Source organism: Myotis brandtii, unplaced genomic scaffold (genome assembly GCF_000412655.1).
Source record: "Myotis brandtii unplaced genomic scaffold, ASM41265v1 scaffold394, whole genome shotgun sequence".
NCBI lineage: Eukaryota > Metazoa > Chordata > Mammalia > Chiroptera > Vespertilionidae > Myotis > Myotis brandtii.
The window spans coordinates 164,407-172,420 of record NW_005365111.1 but is presented as its reverse complement, the minus strand read 5'-3'; the positions used below and the strand labels follow the sequence as shown (position 1 = coordinate 172,420).

General features: G+C 37.2%; 1 pseudogene; it reads right to left on the bottom strand.

Annotated features, from left to right (window-relative positions):
* LOC102249645 overlaps window positions 1–1,968 on the bottom strand; it is a 4,129-nt pseudogene extending 2,161 nt beyond the window's left edge.
* Window positions 1,969–8,014: the final 6,046 nt, after the last annotated feature.

Sequence of the window (8,014 nt, the reverse complement as noted above, 5' to 3'; positions counted from 1 at the left end):
CAGTGGGTTAGAACCTCCTCCTGATACAGCAAGGTTGCAGGTTGGATCCTGGTCAGGGCACAGACAAGAAGCAACCAAAGAGAGCATAATAAGCGGAACAACACACTGGTGTTTCTCTCGCTCTCTTCCTCTCTCTAAAATAATCAATCAATAAAAATTAAAATAAAAAATAAACCCTCTGGCTTACAGAGTTGCTAAAACAGTTAGAAAGCGAAGTCCCATCCCTTCCCGTTCATTCAACAAATACTTCATATGCTCCTTCAATAATCACACTGGGGATGGGTGTTTGTTTGTTTGTTTGTTTGTTTTGGTTTATCCTCACCTGAGGACATTTTTGCATTGATTTTTTTTTACAGAGAGTGGAAGGGAGGGAGGAAGACAGAAACTAATGTGAGAGACATCAATTAGTTTACTCTTGCTGAATCCCCAACCAGGGCCTGGGATTGAGCCTGCAACCCAGGTATGTGTCCTTGATCAGAATCCAACCTGGTACCCTTCACTCTGCCTGCAGAAGCACTATCCACTGAACAAAACCAGCATTTATTGTCTTTTTAAGTCCTCCTCTAAAGATATGTTTTTTTCATTGATTCTAGAGAGAGAGGAAGGGAGAGGGAAAGAGAAAGAAAAATATTGATCACTTGCCCGAGCAATCTGACAGGGATGGAACCCACAACTGGTGTATGTGCCCTCATCTGGAATCGAACCCATGACCCTTTGGTACGTGGGAGGACACTCTAACTACTGATCCACACCGACTAGGGCCTGGAGGTACACTTAAAAAAGTTTTCAGATCTGCCCTGGCCAGGTGGCTCAATTGGTTGAAGTCTCAACCTGTACACCAAAGGATTTCCTGTTGGATTCTAGGTTAGGGCACATACTTAGGTTTAGGTTAGATCCCGGTGGGTCAGCAGGTGCAGAGGCAGTCTACTGGTATTTCTCTGTCACATGGATGTTTCTCTATCTAAAAATCAATTTAAAAAACATCCTCAGATCTAAAATTTTATTTGTTTTTTTAATTTTATTTTTCATTTACAGTTCACATTCAATATCCTATCCTATATAATAAACCCTAATATGCAAATCGACCAAACGGTGGAATGATTAGTTGTTATGAACTGACCATCAGGGGGCAGACGCTCAACATAGGAGCTGCCCGCTGTGGTCAGTACGCTCCCACAGGGGGAGTGCTGCTCAACCAGAAGCCGGGCTCACGGCTGGCGATCACAGAGGCTGTGGTGGGAGCCTCTGCGGCAGCACTAAGGAGAGTGAGCTGAGCAGTAGGGGGCAGCAAGGAGGCGGGCAGTAAGGAGAGAGGAATCCCAGATTGGGAGAGGGCACAGGCCAGGCTGAGCCCCCCCCCCCACCTCTAGTGTATGAATTTCATGCACCGGGCCTCTAGTTTTTTTAGTAATTCAGACTAGCTCGAAATACAGTGGAGCCAGTTCCTTCTGCCACCTTATATCCTCCCTTCTCATTGGGGCATGTAAAATTATGTTCTCTGCCAGATCCAAACATCCTGCCCAACATTGTATTTGGCTGTGCAGTAAAAATGGATGGGTTTACAACAAATCTAGTGTTATCCACAATTAGTGTCACTCTTTCTGATGTTCTTATATTCCGAGCTCCTTCTGTTGCATTTTCATATACAAACATCATCTCCCCAGATGTCTTACAGCTACCATCTGAACTTGACTGACTACTATTTCTGCTGCTGTTCCCTGGACTCATACTGGAACCATTTGGAGTTGTTTTTTGAGGACGAGGACTGCCTGGACTAGAAGAACTGTGATCTTTTTCTTGTTCAATATGGTGCTATCGTATTGGAGAAGTAACATTTCTAATACAAGGAGTGAGCTGAGACTCTGTTCTTTCATGAGATGAATCTCGTGATCTTTCACTTGACCATCTATCTCTTGAGCTCTCACGTCCCCCACTAGCACCATGTATACTCATTTTCCTGTGGTAGAAAACGCTTTTAGCAACACGTGAGGGAGTACTATAGTCCTCTGTGAGCGTCCACAAAGGGCCTAGGCCCGTGGTCGGTAAACTGCAGCTCGCAAGCCACATGCAGCTCTTTGGCCCCTTTAGTGTGGCTCTTCCTAAGCCTTAGGAGTACCCTAATTAAGTTAATAACAATGTACCTACCTATATAGTTTAAGCTTAAAAAATTTGGCTCTCAAAAGAAATTTCAATCATTGTACTGTTGATATTTGGCTCTGTTGACTAATGAGTTTGCTGACCACTGGCCTAGGCAAAAGCTGGGGCCAATGATACCTCTGCTTCCTCCTCAGTTGGATCCATCAGGAGGTGTAGGTGAGAACAGCCACTCGGGCAGCTGGGGCTACCAGAGCCACCCTAGAAGTGGGGTTACTGGATCAAATGGGAGTTCCATTTTTAATTTTTTTGAGGAAACTCCATACTGTTTTCCACAGTGGCTGCACCAGTCTGCATTCCCCCCAGCAGTGCACGAGGTTTCCTTTTTCCCCACATCCTCACTAGCACTTGTCCTTCATTGACTTGTTGATGATAGCCATTCTGGCAGGTGTGAGATGGTACCTCATTGTCATTTTGATTTGCACCTCTCGGACAATTAGTGACTTTGAGCATGTTTTCATATGTCTCTTGGCTTACATTTAAGTCTTTTATCCATCTTGAGTTTATTCTTGTATATGGTGTAAGTTGGTAGTCTAGTTTCACTTTTTTGCATGTACCTATCCAATTATCCCAACAGCATTTATTGAAGAGACTGTCTTGACTTTATTATATGCTCTTGTCTCCTTTATCAAATATTAATTGAAAATAATGGCTTGGATTAATTTCTCTATTCTCTGTTCTGTTCCATTGGTTTATATGCCTGTTCTTGTGCCCGTACCAGGCTGTTGTGAGAACAGTGGCTTTGTAGTATAACTTGATATCTGGTATTGTGATCCCTCCAATTTTATTGTTCTTTTTCAAGATTGCTGTGGCTATTTGGAGTCTTTTTGGTTTCATATAAATTTTTGGAGTGCTTGTCTTAGATCTGTAAAATATGCCATTGGTAATTTTAATGGTTATTGCATTGAATCTATAGATTGCTTTGGGTAGTATAGACATTTTACTGATGTTGATTCTACCAATCCAGGAACACGGTATATTGTTCTACTTGTTTATATCTTCTTCTATTTCTTTTTTTAGCTGCCTGTAGTTTTCACAGTACAGGTCTTTTCCCTCCTTTGTTAATTCCTAAGTATCTTAATTTTTTGTTGCAATGGTAAATGGGATTATTTTTTAGTTTCTCTTTCTGAGAGTAAATTATTGTTGTATAAAAATGCCATTGATTTCTGGGTTAACTTTGTATCCTGCTATGTTGCTGAATTAATTTATTGCATCCACTATTGTTTTGATGGAGTCTTTAGAGTTTTCTATGTACAATATCATGTCATCTGTGAATAATGAGAGCTTTACTTTGTTCTTTCCAAGTTGGATGCCTTTTATTTCTTCTTGTTGTCTAATAACTATGGCTAGGACTTCCAGGACTGTGTTGAACAAGAGTGGTGAAAGTGGGTATCCATGTCTTGGTCCTGTTCTTAGGGGAAATGGTTTTATTTTTGCCCTATGAGTATGATGTTGGCTGTAGGTTTGTCATTTATGGTTTTTTATTATGTTGAGGTATGATCTCTCTATTCCCACTTTGCTGAGAGTTTTTATCAAAAAAATTGTTGGATTGTGTCCAATACTTTTTTTGCATCAATTGATATGATCATGTGATTTTTGTCTGGAAATCTGTTTATATGAGGTATCACATTTATTGATTTGCTAATGTACTAGCCTTGCATCCCCGGAATAAATCCCACTTGGTTATGGTGTATGATCTTTTTAATGTATTGCTGGATCTGATTTGCTAATATTCAGTTGCTTTCTTTTTAGTGTCTTTATCTGATTTTGGATTAAGATAATGCTGGCCTCATAGAAAGAGCTTGGAAGTGTTCCTTCTTTTTGAATTTTTTGGAATAGTTTGAGAAGGATGGGTGTTAGTTCTTCTTTGAATGTTTGGTAAAACTCACCTGTGAAGCCATCCAGACCAGGGCTTTTGTTTGCTGGAAGTATTTCTTTACTACTTCAATTTCGTCAGTTGTTATTGGCCTATGCAAGTTTTCTGATTCTTCCTGATTGAGTTTTGGAAGACAGTATTTTTTTAGGCATATGTCCATTTCATCCAGGTTGTCCAGTTTGATAGAATATAGTCATTCATAGAATTTTTTATGATCTTTTGTATTTCCGTGGAGTCAGGTGTTACCTCACCTCTTTCATTCCTGAATTTGTTTATTTGGGTCCTCTCTCTGTTTCCTGGTGAGTCTGGCTAGAGCGAGCATGTCAAACTCATGGCCCATGGGCCGCATGTGGCCCACAAGGAATATTTTTGCGGCCCAGCCAATATAACGGTATGTAAGAAATGTTATAATAAAAATTTCATAACTTAATTTTTACAATATCCTGTTATACATAATTATTAATAACGAACTACAACGTTTGCTAATGACTGATTACTATAATTGTGTTGCATTCATTTTCCTTATGCACCTTACGTGCAGGCACACCATTCCTCTCCACTAATACCAGCAGAGAATATTTTAACAGCCGGTTGCCATATCATTAGTTTTGTACTGACTTATTTGGTGTGTGCAACAGGAAATATTTCGCTTTCAGAGAACAAGAAAAATAGATGTATTTGCATTATGCTTATTAATTTGTGCAGTTATTCAGTGTCTGGTAAGTTAATGTTCAAGAAAAAATATTAATTTTTATTAAAATGTTCTATTATTTTATGTTAATGATTACTCATTTATTTTCGCCCTTTGTATTTAGCATGTCTCTATCAAAATAAACCTGTGTTTCTATGAAAGTTGAAGCTTTTGTTGTTTTGTGGCCCACATAAACTTGAACCTTGTTTATTTGGCCATGTTAGCCTTTGAGTTTGACATGCTTGGGCTAGAAGTTCGGCCCATGTTAGCCTTTGAGTTTGACATGCTTGGGCTAGAAGTTCATCAATATTGTTTATCTTGAGAAAGAACCAAGATGGCGGCATAGGTAAACATCTGTACTTGCTGCCTCTCACAACCACATCAAAATTACAACTAAAAGCAGATCAACTATCATCCAGAACCACGGGAAAGCTGGCTGAGTGGAAGTACTACAACTAGAGAGGTAAAGAAGAAAGTGCATTGAGACTGGTAGGAGGTGCGGAACGGGCTGGCACCCAGGTGTGCTGCTTTTTTAATTGGGAGGGATGTACAAGCTCCCACTTGCTCTGAGCTCCAGTGCTGGGTGAGACTCTGGCGGACTCAGATAAGAGAAGAAACTGGACGAAGAAGAAGAAGAAGAAGAAGAAGAAGAAGAAGAAGAAGAAGAAGAAGAAGAAGAAGAAGAAGAAGAAGAAGAAGAAGAAGAAGAAGAAGAAGAAGAAGAAGAAGAAGAAGAAGAAGAAGAAGAAGAAGAAGAAGAAGAAGAAGAAGAAGAAGAAGAAGAAGAAGAAGAAGAAGAAGAAGAAGAAGAAGAAGAAGAAGAAGAAGAAGAAGAAGAAGAAGAAGAAGAAGAAGAAGAAGAAGAAGAAGAAGAAGAAGAAGAAGAAGAAGAAGAAGAAGAAGAAGAAGAAGAAGAAGAAGAAGAAGAAGAAGAAGAAGAAGAAGAAGAAGAAGAAGAAGAAGAAGAAGAAGAAGAAGAAGAAGAAGAAGAAGAAGAAGAAGAAGAAGAAGAAGAAGAAGAAGAAGAAGAAGAAGAAGAAGAAGAAGAAGAAGAAGAAGAAGAAGAAGAAGAAGAAGAAGAAGAAGAAGAAGAAGAAGAAGAAGAAGAAGAAGAAGAAGAAGAAGAAGAAGAAGAAGAAGAAGAAGAAGAAGAAGAAGAAGAAGAAGAAGAAGAAGAAGAAGAAGAAGAAGAAGAAGAGGAAGAAGAAGAAGAAGAAGAAGAAGAAGAAGAAGGAGGAGGTAAAGATAAAAAATTATGAACAACAAAGTGACAATAAATACATATCTATCAACAAGTGAATCTAAAAATCAAATGAATAAAAAATCTGATGAAAACTGGTGAATGGAATAGAATCAGGGGCAAGGAAATGGACTAGACTGACAATTCTTGGGGGAAGGGGATGTGGGGAGGGTGCAGGAAGAGATTGGACAAAGATCTTATATGCAGGTATGCAGTGCCTATGGGTGGAGAGAGTGGGGTGGTGAGGGCATGGGGTGGGGTGGGAATCTGGTGGAGGGGAGCTATGGGGGTAAAAAGAGGAACATCTGTAATAATCTGAACAAAAAAAGATTAAAAAATAGATATTGTTTATCTTTTCAAAGCACCAACTTTTGACTTTATTGATATTTTTTGTATTTTTTTGTCTCTATGTCATTTATTTCAGTTCTGATCTTTATTATTTCCTTCTTTCTACTTACTCTGGGCTTTTCTTCTTATTCTCTTTCGAATTCTTTAAGTTGTAGTGTTAGATAACTTATTACCGGTTTGTTTGTTTTTGGTTTCTTTGTTTTGTTTTGGTTTGGTTTTTGAGGTTGGTCTGTACTGCTATAAACTTCCCTCTCGGGACTGCTTTTACTGTTTCCCATTGATTATGGGTTATTGTGTGTTCATTTTCATTTGTTTCCAGATTTTTTTTTTATTTCTTCTTTAATCCCTTTGGTAACCCATTCATTGTTTCATGGCATGCTATTTAAAAATACTCAAAAACATTGAAACACATGGAGGCTAAATATTTTCTAATTTCAGTTGTGCTTTCTTTTTTACCAATTGCGTTTTGTTTTGTTTTTTGAGTGTTCTGTTTAATTTACATATATTATATTTTCCCCAAATATCCTTCTATTATGGAAGCTTAATATCATGTCATTGCATGATTGAATCCTTATAAATTTATTGAGGCTCTTTTAATTACCTAACAGATGGTCTATCTTGGAGCATGTTCTATGTGCACCTAAAAAAAACTGTAAAAACATGTATCAGGCTGTCATTTAGAGTGTTCTGTAGAGGTCTCTTAAGTCAAGTCAATTTACAATGTTTTAAAAGCTTCCTATATCCTTGTTAATCTTTTATCTCATTGTTCTATCCATTTTGAAAATAAGGTATTGGAGTCTTGGAATATTGTTGAATTGTGTATCTCTTTCTTCAATTCTATTGGTATTGGCTTTCTGGATTTTGGAACTTTGTAGTTATGTTCATTTATATTTTTATTGCCATATCTTTTTTTTGGATTTTTAGGTCACTTCATTATTTTTAATTGAATTTATTGGGGTGACATTGTTTAATAAAATTTATCATATAATATCCTTCTTTGCTTTTAGTAACAATTTCTATCTCAGTCTATTTTGTTCTATATTAGTGTAGTCACCCCAACTCTCTTTTGCTCACTATTTGTACTATATAGCTTTTTCGTAATTTTAATTTATTTGTGTTTTAAAATCTAAAGTATGCCTCTAGTGAGCAGCATACAGTTAGATCATGTTTTAACCTATTTTTGCCAATATCTGCCTTTTATTTAAAGGGATTAATCTATATAAATGTAATGTAATTATTGATAAGGTGGGATTATATCTACCATTTTGCTATTTGTTTATGCTTATCTTCTTTTTCTGCTCAATATTGCTACATTAATGCCTTCCCATTTTCATTCCTCTGTTGTTAATTCATTTTACTATATTTAAAAAGTTATTTTCTTAGTGGTTACCGTGAGGATTAAATTTAACATTTTATAACCATGCAGTTTGAATTAATTCCAACTTGATTTCAAAAGTGCCCTGATGTTCCTTTCAATGTTCTCTGTGCTATTATTGTCATACAATTTACATATTTTAATTGAATTTATTGAGATGAAATTGGTTAATAAAATTATATAAGCTTTAGGTGTATAATTCTATAATACACCAACTGCATTTTATATTGTGTGTTCACCTCCCCAAGTCAAGTCTCCTTCCAAGCCCGTCAACATAGTTTTGTAATTATTACTTTATAGGGTTGTCTTTTAAATAAGATATGAAAACAG